Here is a 19,278-nt window from a genome sequence, read left to right on the forward strand (position 1 = left end):
TTTGGACCTTGGAATGCGCCTCTTCGTCTCTAATGATTTCTGAACGCCAAGAAGATGATATCGACGCCGCGCCGGACCAAACATCTCGGAGCTTCGGGGCGAAGGTACGCTGCTACCGCGGGGCCCGGGCCCCGGGGGCTAACCGCTTCTGTGTCTCAACTTTCAGCTTCTCTCGGACGGAGAGATACACGACTTCGTATCCCGGGTTCGATACTTGCGACGCTTGGAGCAGGATCGAAGGACGCGGGGCTCGGATCAGCTCTCTTCTTCTGCAATCGGTGATCCTTCGCTTAATTAATTAGTAGGCCTTAGCCCCGGACCACCACGAGTTTCAGATCGATTCTACACGCGGGTTGTAAGATCGCGGAAAAATCGACGTAAAAATAACGTATAAGCGAATTGGTTCACAGATTTGATACGTGTTAAGCGATTGTGACGTCATAACTGTGCACGTATATACTATAACCCTTTTACACAGAAACGCAAGAATTGAAAAATTTACTCTTCGGATTGTTTACTTTTATTTTTTTCATTCCTTATAGGTACAAGAAAAACGGAGCGTTCTTGTCAATTTTCACATTGGTCGTGAGTATAAGAAAATTAATGGAATTTGTTGGACGTTGAAATCGAAACAAAATGAAATGTTGGAATCAATTTTCAACCATTTTAAGATAAAAATAAGCTGAACTCGGGTATATAATATTCTTTTTCATGAATACTATATTGACTTTTGACAGGAAATAGAACTGTATCAAGAAAATGTTTTCCCAACAAAATAAACCATCGTGAAACACAACCATTTGGAATCGATTGAAATGACAGATGGGCATCTAATCGTAAGCCCATGTTTGCATTTTCAGTATTTGTAATTCTTGAGATCTTAGGCAAATCATCGTGGATTACGAATATGTAAATTTGATAAATTTTCAGTGTTCAACAATCTTGTATTCAAAGTAACAGAATGGTATTGAATTTTGACTCACCAATTTCAAGAATAATATTTAAGAGAATCCATCCCAATTTTTTTCTAAAAAATCGGTTTGAATTGTAATTTTTTGTGATCAGATCGTTGTGATGTTAGAAAACGTGCTCCAGTCAGCTAGGATCGATAAATTATCACGCTAATTATTGATCGAGTTATTCGCAAAATATAACCTCAAAGCCTGCCTCGCGGCCAAATAAATGAATGACAAATTTGCACGATATTTATTCAGCCTTGACTGACCACAGTGCACTTCCTGACAACAAAACGATCACATCAAAAACAAAATTTGAAATCGAGTCGATGGTTTCAGGAAAGAATGAGATGGATTGTCGTAAAAACAGTTAAATCGGTCACGTGACACCAGGGCTCAAAGCATCTCAAGACCTCGTTTCACCGCGACTTTTTTGTACTCACCAAGCTGCAGTGCCCAGGTCGAAAGGATGCTTGAATACAAATGAACGCCGCGGCGGCGATCGCGTGAAGATACGTTTGCCGTTTGGCGCGAATGTCACACGAACAGGAAAGGAACATAACCTATGCACAGTCGAGATGGCAGCGCGCCTCTGTATATGGATAACAGAGAAGGAGAAGAAGAAGAAGGGCGACCACGAGCCGTATACATAGACTGGCAACGAGCGGTATAAACTCGAGGATATTACGGCGGTGGTTAGCGTCACGTCGGCTCTCGTATTGTCTCGAGATTCGAGGTGTTGCCGGTATCGCGGTGCACTCCTATTGAGCAGCGAGGGTTTCCCTTTCATAGGCGTGTGAATGGAGCTCGACGAAGCCGTCGCGTCGCGTCTGCGGGGCATCCCGGACATTGTTGATCCCGTGGATTTCCGCGTCTGTGTGCCTCGGTTTGTGCGCGTGTTCGAGCCGCTCGAGGCACCGAGGTAGGTACGATTTTTGGTGAATAGTCGAACCTTGTACGAAGCGCGGCGAACTGCAGCCTCGAATAATAGTGAAGTGATGTTTGTTTTGAGAGCAGGTCTCTCTGCCTCCCTTTGTTTCGGGAGCCGCCGCGCCGCGCTGCTCAAGCCACCGTTTTCTGAGGCGTGTGTAGAAAAATAAAATCAAACCAAAACCAGAGCCAAACAAAACGAACGAACGAACGAACGAAACGAATGGATCGTGGAGGACGTGAAGTAGCAAACTTGACTCGGTCCGTTCATTCCACGAGCTTTTAGTCAACTGGGATCTGTCGTGTTCGCTTTGCAAGGAAACATTTTTTCACAATAATTTCAAATTTCATTTCCATGGATTTTGGGCAAGCGAACAACTGCTGAGTCATTGTCGAATTTGAACGAGTTTCAATAAACTACACTACCCTATGAACACGTTGCATCCCTACGCGATGACCATCTCTTCAATCTTACTCTGCCGCATCCTTGCTCTCCTTGTCTCCATATTTATACTTTAATCCATCGTTTCTTTCCAGTTCTCACCTTTCTACCCTATTCTTTAATTAATATATATATATTTTTTTTTTAATTCATTATGTTGTGCTTAATATGGAAGTTTATTGAATTAAGTAATTTTATATTGAACTTTTATAAGTTTCATGCTATAGCAATGCATTGTAAGTAATCTTGTATTCTGATTTGTTATTACTATTATTACTAATTATTTCGCATTACTACTTTATCGTTACCATTAATACTATTTTTGTATATTATTGCTTCTTTTGCATTTTTGCAACACTATTTATGTTAAATTCTGGATTTTTGTATAGGTAATTTCAGTTTGCCACAAAATGTACTATATAACATTAAATATATATCATATCATATTCTACCGTTCTTTTTACCTTCCACATTTCTATCAGATTGCATCCTTCCTCTCCAATTCTATATTCTAACCCTATTTTATTTTTATTTTTGTGTTCCACGTTCGTACCCAATTCCATGGTTCCTTTTCTGTTCAACTGTTCCTACCGACCTGCGCAAACTTGTATTGCAACAAAAACATTCTAATCATATGTTCGTCATTCCGATGGGTAAACGAATTTCAAACGACCGAATTTCGAAGTGGTCGAGACTTTGAATAATTAAATTTAATGTAAAAATTTCCACTAGTTAAGTGGGCCATAACGACAAATTTCTATGTATGGCAATTTACTCGATAAAATGCCGAGAAACTTTGACAAAAAATTTTCGACTCTTTGAGAATTCAAACCACTCGGAATTTGGAACATGCTAAAGTTCAAATAATAAACCGCGATAGAAACTCCCGAACGTATGGTGATTACAGTCGTGTTTGAGACCAACATTTGTATCCATTAAACGCCGAAGATCTCGGTTAAAGGAATGTGTCGATAAGTCCCTTGTAACGGGTCGATGTATCCGACTTTCTCCTCGGCGTTGATCGTTTTTTCTTTCGATCTTCAAAGGCCCCCGAAATTGGTATTTCCTAACTGGCGAAACGCCGTGTCCAGTCGTCCGCTTGCCGATGGTCCATTTTTGCCCCTCGTGCGTGTAATCCAGACTCACAATCAAGAGCAATGGCAAGAGAAACGACAAAAAGGAGAACGGTATGACCCCCCCCCCCCCCCCCCCCTCCTGCGCCCCTCTAACCCGTCGGAGTGATACATTTCTATGTAAAGTGAGCCCTCAGACCTCGTGGCAGTCCCAATAATCCCGACGCTCCGGCGTCCCCTCATTTCCCGCGCCGATTAAGATTCCACCTCGTCTGCCTTAATTCGAACTGCCGGTCCGTAAAGGTTATGAGTCCGCTCGACAGATACCAAATACGAAGACGACGACTCAAATGTATACAGGTGTAATTTCTGCCTCTCTGCAGCTCTTTTCTTTTTCCGAACTTCTTTCCCACCCTCCAAAATGCGGGGAAGTTATTTCGTACGTTTGGTGTTACAGGTATTCGAAATATCCTGAATGCAGAGTGAGAGGTGGAAGCGGTGGCGGAGGAGGATACAGGTGAAGGATAAATCAGGCACCCACCTTTCTTTTAAATTTCAGTAATAGCTGTAGTAGGAGGAAGTACGACTTCAGACTGAGTTTCTTCTTATACTATAACAGATATCGCTTCCTTCCGCAACTCTTGATGCAGTTCAAAGCCTAGCCTGAGGCCATTTTTAACGATTGGAACAATTGTTACTCGTACCTATGCAAGTGATTAAGGAAAAATTCCCGACTATAAGAGTTCGACGAGTATTATCCGTGTAAAGTAAACGGTTGACTGACTGATTCTGAGAGACAGAAATTAGAAATACGACAGATTACTGATGCAGATCAAATACACCCAAAGGCAAAAAAGCGTCTCATTGTAATACAGCACTCTTTTCTATCTGCTGCTACTATTAACGTAGTTAACGATGCAACGATTCCGGATACGGAAAAAATCGCAATCACAAAAACTCTAGCGGATAAGTATCCAACGGTTTTTCTCTCGTAGACCCAACGACTTATTACCGTATTGAACATTGAGTGAAAACGTGATCTGTACCTGAACTCGTTTTTGATCGTTAACTAAATTTACAATCACACTGTTTCCATGGAATGATAAATTCAAAAGGACTGGAAGCGATATGGTGACATTGAATCACACAAAGGACTTCAATTTAAGTCCAGTCAAATTGAGTCTGCAAAGTCAATAACTGTTTGCAGCCTTATCATTTTCAAGATAAAGCTTAGATGCACCCATTTTTAATCAGCAGAATGGTTAGGCGTTGGTTTAGCTTGAGAATTTCCATCGTTATAACACTGCTCGGGATGACAAAATGGCGGTTGTTTATTTTTTTTTTGTCTTTTTGATAATATCAGCTACTCCTCGTCAGTTGGTGAAGAAAACTCTTTTGGTGCTCGGCAGTCGAGCCACGTTTCTCGTAAAAATCCCAAGACACGTTTTCCGGGTGTAGCATTGTTCCCGTTGCGCGGGAAAGAACGACAAGTTTTTGGTGAATAACGCAACGCGAGGTGAGGGACCCGAGGCTTTTGGGCCCCGCGGGGGCCCCTTGACGGCTAATCTTCGGGCCACATCTCCGTGACAAATACTGGCAGGATCTCGCGCGCGGACGCAGATCGTATCTAAACTCTGTAGATAAATGGACCCGCCCCGGTGTTCCCCTTCCCTTAATTCCCAGTCTCCAATGCCGGCGGCTCCTTCCTTCGCCGGGACGAAGGAACGGGCACAACCTAATTAACTCCACCGCCTCCCTCGACACGGTGGGCCTTATCCGGCCGATTAATAAGAGAACTCTTATCTACGGAATTAGCTTGTAGACAAGAATTGAAAAACGTGAGCGAATGCGTTTCTGGCCTCAAGTCCTGTTCGCTTATCTCGTTCGTTCCACCACCCTCTCGATTCCTTCGAGCCTGATCATCGCCAACCACGCACGTGCTTCCGTGCTTACACTTAACTGAATCTTCTCATTCTTGTATACTAACAGACGTGCCACGATTCACTCCTCGGTGAATTCCTCAACTCAATCCACCCATATCGAATCAAGAATCAGTAGTAATCAGATAAGACCGTGTCATTCTCGCCTATATTCACACTTGTTGACACAAAGTGATTACGTGAAAGCGGAATCTTAGATTCCCCCATTTAAAGGCAACGCAAACCTTTTCTACCTCCTTTGGAGTTGACGTATATTTTTCACAATTTAACTCCCCCCTCTTTCCGACATATATTTATTTCCTTTGCTATGGCTGAAGAACATGTTCAGAATACCTAAAGTACCATGGTCTACAAATCGAAGTATGAGATTCGTCGCATACTTTTGAGTAATAAAGTCGATGTTCGTCATTGGTCCCAAATTAATTCTTAAGTACAAATTTAAAGTATATAAGCATCTGCGTGGAATTATTTATAGAAAACTAAACAATTAGACATGTGAAATGATTGAACAAAACTTGATTCTTCGTATTGTATAGAGGGTAATGTCTAATTGTTTAGTAGAAATTAATCCAACGTGATACGTCTTGAAAGATTCATAATTCAGTAATCACATTAAATTGGAACAGGGTTATTTTCACTTAACGAAACAATTCAGAACGCCAATTTTGTATCTATTTCTGTACATAAATTTTCATTACAACGCGATGCAACACTTGATAGATCCGAACTCATGCTGCTTGGAAAGACAGAAAAAACAACTATATCGAGTATGACGAACATTCTTGCCAAAAATAAAAGAAATAAAAAAATCTCCCATAAAATCAAATGGGCTTGAGGTGTAACATGTTCCCGGGTGATCCTGTTGGTAGTTTCGTCGTTGAGTGCTTCCGACGGTACGGAATGGGCTCGAATAAAAGGGCAAGGATGAAATTAGTACCAATCATCGGAAGAGCCGGCGTCGCTTTCGGTTTATATACCAACCCATGGAGCTGTATGAGTCTGCAGAAAGCCGATATTAAAAATCGTCACGGACATCACCCAAGCCATTGAGCTGTGGCTCGTGCATATACATATACCGAATCACCGCCGGTCCTGACGAGGAAAAGAACCGATGGATTCGACCACCGGGGATCGGTCTTCCTGCAATGCTGTAAAGCCCAAGCGAAACTCCCTTACCTTTCCTAACTCCAACAGTTTTTAACCCTGGAAGTATGCAATTCGAACAGTCTTCTCTCTCCTCAGCGATGACGTTATGGTTTGGGGTTAAAGGCCGAAGATGAGCCGTGGATCCCAGCGACCAGAGAAATATCGCAGGACCGGGTTTAGGCTGACGTACCTGGAGGTGGCAGGTGGTCCACAGGAGCCCTAATTAAACTTTATAGTCCGGTTAACGTTGTACCTAAGTCAGCCCGTTTCGGAGATTGAGACGGGCAGGGTCATCCGGTCCCCGTTTCGTCTCGACGCGAGCTTTTCAAGGCACTCGAAGGTACTCGGAGAGGCGACAGCGCGAGTAGCCGCGATACCGTCGCGTACTTTAACAAAGTGAAACAGGCTTCCTGCTTTACACCTATTTATCTTCATCTCATATGTACCCCGGGTCCGGTGCGGAGCTACATTTAAATGAGCCGAGATGCATCCCGCAGCCCTTCGCCTCGCCGGATCCAGTTTACAAAAACGAATGGCTGAAGTTAGTCCGTCTGTCTTACCTACACGCGGATCGATCCTGCGCCCTATACAGGGTGGACCTTGCCGTAAGGCCGTACAATGTTTACGGGTAGGTAACAGCGGTGCATGGTATTGAAACGCCGAGGATAACAGAAGAGGAGAAAAAAGCTCGAGAGTGCAGATTAAGGTGTAATTTGATCGAGAACCGCGGTCGGCCATTTCGGCTGCTCGGCGTTTACGGTAAAACGATTTTAAAAATGAGACAGTTTTGGGTCGTTCGAGGGGCCAAAGTCCCGGCTCAAACTTTCCCCGTAATGAGGCCCCAATTTAAATTTGCAGACGGGTTGCAGCGGTGCGGCGACGTGATCCGAAAATTAAAACAGTTCCCCGGCGATCGGCTCATATATGCCCTTCGTTTCGACCTGATTCTTCGGAAAGAAAACATTCTTGGAACCACGGTGGAAGCTCCGAGTCTATGGGTTTTACCGAGACACCCCGTAGGTGTATCAGAGCTTCTGAAGGTCGGATCTGGCCGGCGAGATATTGTATTAACGTTTCGCGATGCTGGTGCAGCTGTGCAGCGGTGCGAAGACGTCGAGGAACGATCTTCGGCGACACTCCGGGACGTGTGTATAGTATATGTGTCGGGATGTCCAAGAGAGCGAGAAAGAGAGAGAGAGAGAGAGAGAGAGAGAGAGAGAGAGTGAAAGGCCGCAAATGTATGCACCACCGTAGGCATTTAGCGAACCTGGGGCATAAATTTGTATAGGACTCGGGACGCCCATCCTTTGGCGTTTCTTCTCTATTCGCCTTCCCTCATTCGCCGCATTCTTCTCCCTCTTTTATCATTGTCCAGACTGACTCTGCGAGCGGTTGCACCTTGCGCGACGCCTCCGTGCAAGTCCGTGCCATCGAGAATGCATCTTTGACAAGCGAAATAACCTTCTGCCGCATAAGCTTCGTGAACAAGGGTAAACGTATACCTTGGAATCGGATATATTCAACATTGCCAGATGTTTATTGAACGTAAGACGTAATAATTTTGTCGTTTCTCAGACACTTTAGAATGAAATGGAATCAGCAACCATTTGACAGCCCAGAAGATCGCTTGCAACCACTGAACATTGTTTGGAATTTACAAACTTCCATTAGGTGAAAATAAAATCCAACGGTTTCATTATGTGCTCTTATAATAAAGATTTCTATACCTAAATTTGCGCTTCGTAACTTTTCCCAGGGTTTTCTTTTTCTGCACTGACGCGGCAAGGCAGTATTGATAACCCGGTGGAGTGGAATGAGGATCCCTGCGTGTCGTAGTAAATTGGGGTGAAGAGGTCAACTTGAAAGACAGTGGCGGAAGGTAAGGTTCCCTAGAGGGAACGGAAGGATTGAGGGTCCGCCGAACCGCGGTTTAATTTTCTTTTCCGCATGCGGACAACTGGCTTGCCGGTTTAGGTAAACTCCGTAAGCTCCAAGCTGGAAGTTGGCAGCAACCTCCGCGGCATCCATCCGGACCGGAGCTGCTAATTTGCCCCTTTTCCTCTTGTAGGAGGAAGGAACAACTTTGTTCCAGCTCCGTAGTCCACCTCCGAGACGCGGTGTAATTCTCTTGAATAACGAAAGCGCAACATGAATAGAATATACACCGGGGCGTGAATCACGCGGCAATCTTCCTCGTGGGTGGATGGCATAGTCGAAGCCTTCGGCTCTTGGTCTTGCGTACCTGTACCTACTGCACATTCGTGTAGAGGAACATGGATTGCTTGCGCATGTTGGATGGTCGGATGGTTCATGTTTCGTTGGTAGGTAGGTATGTGCGCGGCGTCGCGACGCTTCGCCTTTTGCGACGAACAAAGGACTTTGTTTCCTAACCTCTTGTGATCGCGCGCGACTCCCGAGCCATTTTCGTGAAGTAAACAATTCCGTGACTCCCCTACGCGGCGGATACTCTGCCGCAGCATCCTCGGAGTGGCATCTTTACTCCCCCGAGGCTACACACAAGAACGGTTAATGACCATCCGAGAGCATGCGCACGGATAATTGGTTCGCTTTAATTGCAGTTAACAATTATAAATTTATGTTTCACTACGAAAATATAATTGGCTGTCCAATTAATATTTAGATAAAAACTGCCGCCAGCTAACCCTTTTGGTTCCCTCGTTCAACGTCAGCGGGGGTTCGGAACTACCGAAACCCCAACGGGCCGAACCTTGACTTTAGTAGTCAATGATACTTATCGCGCATTTGGAACCAGGGGCAGGATAGTTCGTAACTTGATTTGTTCGTATTGGTTGTTCGATCTGTGGCTACAGAATCTAATATGAAAATCGGGCGAAGAAGAACCGGATACTAGTTTTTGCAACACGTGCATTAAAAGCCTCTTTTTCAGTGCCTGTGAAGCGTGTGAGAAGTGGCACTTATCGACTATAGCCTTTTTGATACCTACTAGTTACTTTTTTGCACACCATTTTAACATTCTGGTTACTTTTGCGCAAACGACTGCTTTCTGGAACTAGCATTGCAAAGTAATATTTTTAAATCAACACAAAATTGCAAGTAATTTTTTAAGATTTTCACAAAACTACCACATTATGGATAAGCTAGTTTCTGAGGTATCGTTACGTAAGAAAGCTCACCGTGATACGTACAGATAAAATTACGGTGGAACTTGATGACATGAAGCTTGAATTGATTATTTTCAAGAAGTCTCTGAGAGGAAACATGCAAACTTTCAAATTGATCCGAATTCTGGTTTACAATTAGCGTGAAAGGATCATTGTCGACAACTTAAACCCGAAAACTTGGGGAAAAATGAATGCTTCAAGAAGGACAACCGAGTTCGCTCAAGCACGACAAAGTTGCAAGCTCGTTATCCGGTCATTGATTCCCGCAGAAATTCACCAATTGATAGCGAATCCACGCCAAGATTATTGCTCATCGTTCTATAACGCTTTGGTCAAATGCTCGTTACAGGCTGCTGGTTCGAGTACAGTGAGTTGGCAAATCAACACTTGCACTTACAGCGCAAAGCCAGGCCGCAGGTTCCTACCAGACGGCGAAGCACGCTGGACGGTAATTAAGTACCGAGGTACCGAGGTTTATAGAACTTGTTCTTGCGACACTGAAGCCAGGGATCCCACGCACTGCCTGCTGAGGCAGGCTTCTCTGCGTTCCTTCGTTTCCAATAGTTCGATCCTATGCGCTCACGTTTATCGGCGAGTATAACATGGTTATGTATCTACAGATGCCAGGAAAAAGAGAAATCGATGGTCGATGGAGAAAAAATATCAACGAAAGTATCAAAAAACTGTTCAAACTCGACGATGTAGTCCTCGTCGGTTTATCGGGGTTTGAATCGCGCGCGTTCTTCCTTGTAACAATCGACGATGGTATGAAAGAGGCCGGTAAATGACCTTTAATTATTGTCTGACACTGTCACGTTGACGATATATTATATTTGGTTGGTCCTTATTTAAGTGTCAGAAAAATTTTCATTGGGACGTTCCCCAGATCTGTTTCAAATAATTTTTTTTTTTAATCTGTGTAAAGTATTGAACCTCTACGTGAACTGGAACTCGTGCCTCTAAGCTCCTAAAGTTTTAAATGTAAAATATGTTTAGCTTTTATGACCAGGAAAAAGATCTGAAAATTTCAAGCTTATACTCATTGTTCACTTATATATAAGCCTAATAAAATTGATGCTATTAAGCTTGTATAAAAAAAGAAATACATTATAAAATCATGAAATTTTCAGCCTTTGTTCCTGTCGTTACAAACAACAACTCTGCCAAGTTTCAAATCGGTTCCTTAATTTATACCAGTCATACAAATCGAAATAACTGCTTATAAAAACCACATGTATTTTTCATTTAAAACTTTCATAGCTCAGAGGCACGTGTTCCGGTTGACGTAGAGGCTTAAAACTTTACACAGATTTTTATTTAATGATTCGGAACAGATATCGGGGCCGTCTCAAGATAAAAATTTTCCAACCCCCAAATAGGATCACCTAATAATATAAATATGTAAATTTAGAGAAAACTTTTTTCACAACAATAAGAAACGTTTAACGACAATTTACTTATTATTATAATTTTTGGACTTGGAACACATAAACTGAGCTCATTTTACTCAGTCGCTGGTGCTTCCAAGAGAAGATTCGGGGCTGCTGTCATCGTCGAATCGAGGTTCGCGAATCTTGTGCGTAACTGCGGCAGGCTTCGATGTCATGAGAAGATAAGTGCCAGCTGGCGTCCTGCCGATTCTTCCCATCGATACTCCCAGGTTGAGGACCTCCAGAACTGCGTGCCGAGCGCTGGCCTCCGTCAGTCGGGTGTGCCTTAGTACGTACCGGACGATGCTGTTCAACGTCGCTCCTTCCGTCAGCGGCTCTATGCACCTCGAATCCATCGCACTGAGAGAAATTTTTAATTTCGGTTACCGCTCAGTCCTTGACTATTTTCATTTTTTACCACAATCGAAAAATATAGTTCTAGTTACAACATGAAAATTAGTTTTCCAGCTGTTACAGGAAAGTCTAGTATCCGTTACTATTCTTTCTCATTACGATCACTGTTGCTATATTTTCTTGTAACTGTTGCGAAAATTTAATGCTCGTGCAACGATAAATTGACGTTAAAGCCTTGTTTGACTAAAAAAGTAGAGTAAACCTCACAAACTGATTTTGCGTTGCAATAACCAAAAAAGGATCGACAATAGCGCAAAATAGTTAGGAGTACCTCGTTTTTCGTAATACCAACGATATTTGAATACTTTTTTTTTAACGATACCTGTTTTACTGAATTTTACTAGTTACTGTAACAAATGAAATTTTTCTCAGTGTGAATCCCCGTAATTCAACGAGGACTCGACGTTGCGGCCTTCGCGGGTGAGGAGTTAGACACGCCTGCAATTCTTCGCCGCATCACCATCGGAATCGACAGCCGTCTATTCGCAGAGAAGGCGACGCGCGTCTCTTCGTCAGTGATGCAAGAAGCGCGTGTCATTAGCGTCGGGTTAACTACGTACAAATATGGCGAACCTCGGGTAATAACTTTGAAAACGATCTATGCTTCCAGGAATAAAGTCTACCTTCTTTGCACTAATTCACCTCCGTACAACACTACCGTATTCACGCTCTGTAGATACGGACTTGCGTTCTACCCAACAATTGTCGTAATATCCCCAGCAACAAAATTGCGTCGGTATATTACGGCCCTCTGTCCTATTATTATGCCGATTTCTTACTCTCTCTGAATTTTCACTACGCGTGATTTCAAAACTGCACGCTGCCGCATTGCGTGTTTCCGAGAAGTTTGTCGGATCACCGAAGCAGTGTAAGATTGGTTCCGCCAATTTTTATGACAAAGCTGCACTCTCATGTTGGTACTCATACTCCTCACAACGTAGAGTTGCCTACATCTTGTAGAGAAAATCGCGTGAGTTTTTCAATTTCTTTACCACTCGCCTAGCTTTGGCATCGTGAATTTTCTAAAATTACGTTTGAATGCCATTTTTTGTCTTACCGAGTGGGCGTGAGAAATTAAAATCTGCAATAATGATTAGCTTTTGTATGGAAACCTTTCAGCTTTCTGCGAGAAAATACTGGAAAAAAATTCGCCGTTTTACTGGTAAGCACAAAAATCGATCTGAATAAGGTGTGAAAAAGCATATTTCAATTTTTTAGACTTATTCATCGAAAATGGAGATATTTTTTTTCCATAGTACGGTATAATTTTGCATATTGAACATGATTGAACAGCCTGTAGTTTCCAGGGTTGTGGTTCTTCAAACTGCAAGAACATCCAGCCGAGATCATCCTGAATATGACAAAATGCGGTTGATCTGCTCACCCTCAAATTTGAAATCAGTAATAAAATGCAGATGTTCATGACTGTCGAAGACTGTCAAAGAACGCGATGTTGAAATAAAGTTTATTGTAGAAAATTATAGTCATAGCCGAAAGAAGGTTAGGTTACTCGACGAATAATTATTTCAAACTTCAAAATTGATTTTAAGAGTTTACCCAGCATCGAATTTCTCTAAAGCTGAGAATTTTCCACATAAAAATCTATTTTATTTTTCTTATTCTTCTTCTCGTTTTACATTTGGCACAAAAAATTCTCCAATCTCGATTCGAATACATTTATTTACCATAGCTTCAAACTTTTTTTACTCCCTACGAATAAGAACATATTTCTCGCGAAAAATATTCTAATATATAAGGTAATAGAATCAATTTTATCGCTTCGTTATATGTATATTTTCTTTTCAATCGTCGGTCAGTTATGTGAAATGCATACACAGCGAGAACAAGAAAGAAACAATAAAAAATAGAATGTCCACACCGTGAAATACCTACTCTTGAAAACCTCGATAAATAGCTGATGTGTTTGCTTTACTTCGTCCTAAAAACACCCTAAGAGTATATGCACACTAACGTGAAGTATAGCTGAGCGCACACAAGTCAACCAATGGCGATGCCGTGATTCAGTGTTGAAAAAATTGACCGTTCGGAGTTTCTGTCCTGGATCGTTTGACCGTATAGTTTTTTTTTTTTCCTCTTCCTTCTCTATTTCTTTCTTTCGTTCTTTCTTCATCGTATACCATCCTCCTTCGAATGCGTCAAATTTTTCTCAACTCGGTGGAGAGGCAGGTGCTTGCGGATAATTGGAGGCTGGATGCTTCACTACTACGAAGCCTCGGTGACGTGTAATTATTAGGTATGGCTGGCGGTAGTGCCGCAAGTGGGAATAGAGACATTACTCTACGCGGCGGCTCACAAACAGCCCACATTCGTTCCTTCACAATTTTTATCTTTCCCTTTCTTTTCAACACTCATATATCGACTTTCACTATCGACCGGTTCGCGGATAATTTCGCTCGACACTACGGGGCATTTTATCATCGCCACGGTTACGTGTAACAGCTGTTATTATACCGGGGCGAAACTCGTAACAACTTGTTCTTACTTTTTAGACTGTATAAAAAAATCAACTATTTTTTTTTCTCAAAATTCAAGTCAAATATATTGTTTCAAATGGCAAAAAAAAAAAAGATGCCGTCCAAGTTTCAGACTCTTAATATTAATATTTAGAGGTGCATCGTCCCGATTTTCGATTCCCCATTTAAATAGCATGAGAAATATTTTTTGTTTTAAACTTGGAATTTTATAACTCTTCAACGCGTTGATAAATTAATAAAACCAGAACGTATTTTTGTAGGGAATTGAACGCTCTACAAAAAAGGTCTCCTATCATTTTATGATAAATCTTATCTTTCAAAAGTTATTTAAGGTCCTTCTAAGGTTCTAATGTACCTACACTAAAGGCGAAATGTAGCTATTGGACGCAGCTAATTGTTACAGCTAATTGCAACAATATTGATGCGTTTTTCACGATAAAAATGAAACGTAATTGAAAGACGGAACAAACAGATGCAGCGATCATACAGTGATTATACAAATCAATCAACAACCACTAATACCTGTTTGGCTGCGATTATCGTTCATCGTGTTAATCGCTTCTGCAGTATCTGTACGTTGCTTGTAACCTAATTGTAAGTACGGGCTCCTTGCTGTAGAGAGGCGGATGAAAGCATTGAACAATCGTGTCTGCGTGTTATGTATATAGCGTGAAAATTGCGGTTAATTGAATATTCTTGTGGAGCGGATAATCAGGATTATACAATAAGAAAAGTTTATCGGCGCCCGATAATCACAGCTAATTTCTATCGCCATTTCATTCACAAGATTTTCATTTCAATTGACGAAATTTGTTAGGGTTGCTGACTGGATTCGCCATACTGAATTTTTAAAATCAAAAAAAATGTTCAAAAACCCCTTGACAGAGTTTTTTCTCCGGATTCGATGGAATTTAAAATTTTCGTCCACCGTATCGGATCCGCCATCTTGAAATTTTTAAATCCGATTTCCGATTCGTAATCAGCGACCTCTAAAACTTAAGATTTATGGAAAATATGTAGGTACACGTGTAGAGAGGTGACTTATCGGAAATGAATTATTCCTTCAATTTTCTCGATTTTGTTCAATCAATTTGTTTCTAACAATAACAATTTACATTACATCGCAATAATTACTCTCGGGTATTGAAAACATGTTGGAATAATATCAGAAATATCAAAAAACCGCAACGAAATATGTTGATAAGTTCTCTAAATATACAAAAAAATGTATGTAAAATAGGTGGTAAGAATACTTACCGCACTAACTCAAAAGGATAAATAACGTGTAAAAAGCTACGGTGATTCCAGTTTCTCCGTCAAATTTTACAAAATTATTGAGTAGTACAGTTAAACAGTTGAACTGGCTTTGTTTTCATATAAATAATAACGTATTTCTCCTCGTAAACTTTAGAAGATCAGCTTTATTCCGGCACTTTGAACTAAAAATAAAACAATACCTGATTTCGCTATAATAAATCGTATCTGGTTACTCGAAATTAAAAAAAAAAATCTGTCATCATTATCGAAGATAATTCAACTATCGTATGTAGTTTTCACGTATTCGCGATCGTTTTGTAAAACCCAGCCAAGAAACTGAAATACGTATACATTTTTCCACGTAATTTGAATAAAAAAAAATAGGTTACTGGGACTCTTTCATACGATGCTCTTGAATTAAAGATCTCGTAATTCGGGAAGATCTTTTTGTCGATAAGAAAACAAAAAAAAAAAAAATTTGATGTTCAGATCGTGTTTCAGGGAGAAAAGAATACACCGCCCTAATTTGAATCGGTCAGATAGAGATATAGTTTCCGGAATCGATACGCCGTAGTGATCCGGAGGTTGATTGATCGATCGAAGGCCTCATTATAACCGATTTTGCTAACCTAACTCGCGGCGGCGATGCGCCACGGGGCAAAACTGACGCTAAAGGAACAAACGGGTCCTCCTCGTGTGCGAACCGGATCGAATGGTATGGCGTGTGCGGGTAAATGCGATGAGGTGTATATGCCGCGCGGAGGAGCAAAGGTGTTAACTTTTTTTAATACCCACACTCCCGCGGCCGGAGAGAGAGAGAGAGAGAGAGAGAGGCTCTCGTGTCGAAGTGGATTTTGTCTGTAGTATATTACGGCCTGGAAATGGCTATACCGGCCATCGTCACGTCACGCGACGAAAGCTTCCCGGCCAAAGCTAATTAACTCGTCACTCCGGCTAATTACCAAGACACGTGGGAAGTAATTCGGGTAACAAGGCTACCTTCTCATCGCGCCTTAAGTCGGGACTGCGAGGAGAGCCTTTATACCTCGAACACCCCGTGTCTAAATCACCCCATAAATAATGGGTATAATATCGTATAGTTGATCGGTCTTCTGAACTGTTCCTATTATTCAGGGAAACGCGTAGCACAAATTTAACGTAATATTTTACGTGAGGTGTCCATGTTTTACGCGTTTTTTCATGCCTGTTTTCCGTACACGAAGTGTCCGTTTTTATGACGGTAGAGCGAGTCTGCGAATGCGCATGCGCGGAGTACTGAAAAGGCCACTTTTCAGTCCTAGGAGTTGAAAGTGGTATTTTCTGTACTACGCGCATGCGCTGCAGCGAACAAATCTGACATTACGCGATCCTAACCTCAAATTCGTGCTTCGTGAGAAAACGCGTAAAAAACTCTTGTTATATAAATAATCGTGTGCAACAAGGAGACAGCTGTCTTTTCGCCTCGTGTATTTGGTATATTCACCTTCGGCTCGCCTACGACTCATATTGGAGACTTGCACAGTACGTATATTATTTATATGGATAAGCTACTTTTACATAAATATACACGAAGATAAATATTTCTTAAGGAGAGAAATAATCATCTGCGTGGATGACGGATTAAACTTTTCGAGCTTGAAACAAAAGTCAGTGACTCTTACAATTAGGTAGATTTCAGCCAACGTACCGTCTTTCAATTATACCTACACGAGGGCGACTTTTTTTTCTTAAGAATTTTCTCGCTGTTTCCGTACCAAGCTCACTTGTTCGGCCGGTAGATCAATCGTTTGTCCGATTTTAAGATTTCTATATTTGAGAACCACATTGACATATATTTTTGCCCGGAAGACATGGATCTTAGTGTTTCACAGATAACTACAGCAAATTTGTAGCTTTTAGGATTTTTTGAGAGCCTTACTTTTTGACGCTAAGCTCAGTATCAATCACCGAATGTTTGACAGAAAAATCGATCTCTTATCATTACTTTTCTCTCTATGTATTCTCGAAAGAGCCTTCGAGTAAAAACGAATTGAGAATTTCAATTTTACAGCAAAGATCATGACAATGTTCGATGATGTTCACATGAATCACAATATTCACCTATCTTGGAATTTTTTCCTGCGGCATCACCGAATATGCAATATTCCGTCAAGTAGTTACCCAAACTTTGGACAATCTGGTGAAATAAAGTAATCATTGTACGTATGTTCAGAAACAAAAAAAAAACGAAAAAACAACTCGTAGTCATGCATGTTTATTTACATAATTACTATGATCGCTGTGAAAGTGCACTACTCAACATGTGATTTATAAAGCCGGTGATCAATCATTTTCAACTTGAAATTGTACATCCGCAATCGCAGAGGTTTTAAAGAAACAAAACGGTCAAATCGAAATGCGAGTCGCAGATCACTCAAGTTCTATATTAGTCGGCTGACTCACTGGGCTTACATTTAACCGATAATTTTTCATACCAATTATGAATGGGAGCTAAAGACAGGATACCAGGTGATTGATCGATACACGCACGCCGGCTTGTTCTGGATTTATATAAATGGGTGCTTCAGCATTTCAAAAATGTCTGTAACTCTATATCTGACAAACATGTTCAAATTACATAATAGGTGAAATTGAGTAACAGGATTTAATGCACAAGATGAAAAATAATATAAAAATTGAATTTGCTACAAACTTGTAAGGACATAAGAATTTTCTTTTAACATGTTTGAAAACATTTCAACATTGATTATTGTGAATAAAAAATTTCGAACTAAAACAACGAAATTTTCTTTTGTCTGGTCTCAATGAAACCGTTATGGGACTTTATTTAAGAAAAATTTAATTTCTGAGCATTTGTTGAGAATTCCAATAAAAATGTAACTAAACGAAGAGGTTTGTATGATTCTAAAATGATTGCAGAGGAAAGTATCGGCGGTTTAAAATTGCTATAATCGCATCTGAAAAAGTTTGAACCAAATTAAAAATGTCGAGTTCGAAACGTAGTCGAGCTGGCATGGAATGCCCACTATATATTCGAACGACGCAGGGTATCGGCGTAGATAGGATCGCGGTAATACGGCTACCCTGCTGTGGTGCATTTTATTGCTCTTCACTCCGCGCCGTTTAGCTCTAAATTGTTTCAAGACCGCATCTCGCGTTGTAAGAGCTCGCACAGGGCAGGAAGAGCTCCATTAGCTACGTCAAATTTGATATTATAGATGCACGATACACAACGCAGAACAAATAGAAGATAAACGATTGAAATAAAAATTAGAGACAAACACAACTTGCATAGATACGTGGCGAGCCATGTTTTTCAGTATGTATATATGTTGTGACATTCGTAAGGGACAAAAAAGGAGGTACACAAGTTTTCATGTTATCATAAATTCACATGAACGGTATGAATGATTCTTTTTCTTTGACATGGTATCGAAAAGTGTGAAAAATCGAGGAAAATTAATTTTTATGTAGAATAATATTCAACCGAAGAATAATGTGCCAATTTCCGATCAACGAATTTCCTTGGGATTGAAAGTTAGAAATTCATAATAGCGCCTTCAATATCACCGATGAAAATGCAAGAACTTATTTGATCTTCATGATACTTGATATCCAGGGATTTCTGACGATGCTGATTATGAATTTGAAGTCAAAGTTCAGGAATTCGGATATTCGGAATGGTTGACTCTTTGATTGTTTGAATTTTGACTTCAGATATGAGACCAAGTCTCGTCTAAATCGAGTCAAATTCTTCGTTGATGTAAGAAAAATATTGAATTATCAAATCGACCGCAAAAACTGGTTTATAACAATCTATGCTAATAGTCAAGTTTTTGTCAATTTTAACACCGCTATATTAGATCATGGATTTGAAAAATACCCAAATTTTCAGTTCAGATCAGTGGACTCAAAACCGTCTACTTCCAAATTTCGAGTCGATCCAAGACAATCGAAATATGCCTGTCTCGAACGAATGAACGACCACCTTTATCGCATGGCATTCGTCAATACGCGGAAAAAAGTAATTTTCACCCTTTATATTTATGCAA

General features: G+C 41.0%; 1 protein-coding gene across 1 annotated transcript in view; it reads right to left on the minus strand.

Moving 5' to 3' along the window:
* Positions 1-1,465, minus strand: part of LOC107218578 (L-lactate dehydrogenase-like) — a 52,978-nt gene extending 51,513 nt beyond the window's left edge. Inside the window, exon 1 of the mRNA XM_046732338.1 lies at positions 1,400-1,465. The gene's annotated coding sequence lies outside the window, so the exon portion shown is untranslated. The remainder of the gene's footprint in view (positions 1-1,399) is intronic.
* Between the last annotated feature and the right edge of the window lie 17,813 nt (positions 1,466-19,278).

The sequence above is a fragment of the Neodiprion lecontei genome, chromosome 2 (assembly GCF_021901455.1).
Source record: "Neodiprion lecontei isolate iyNeoLeco1 chromosome 2, iyNeoLeco1.1, whole genome shotgun sequence".
NCBI lineage: Eukaryota > Metazoa > Arthropoda > Insecta > Hymenoptera > Diprionidae > Neodiprion > Neodiprion lecontei.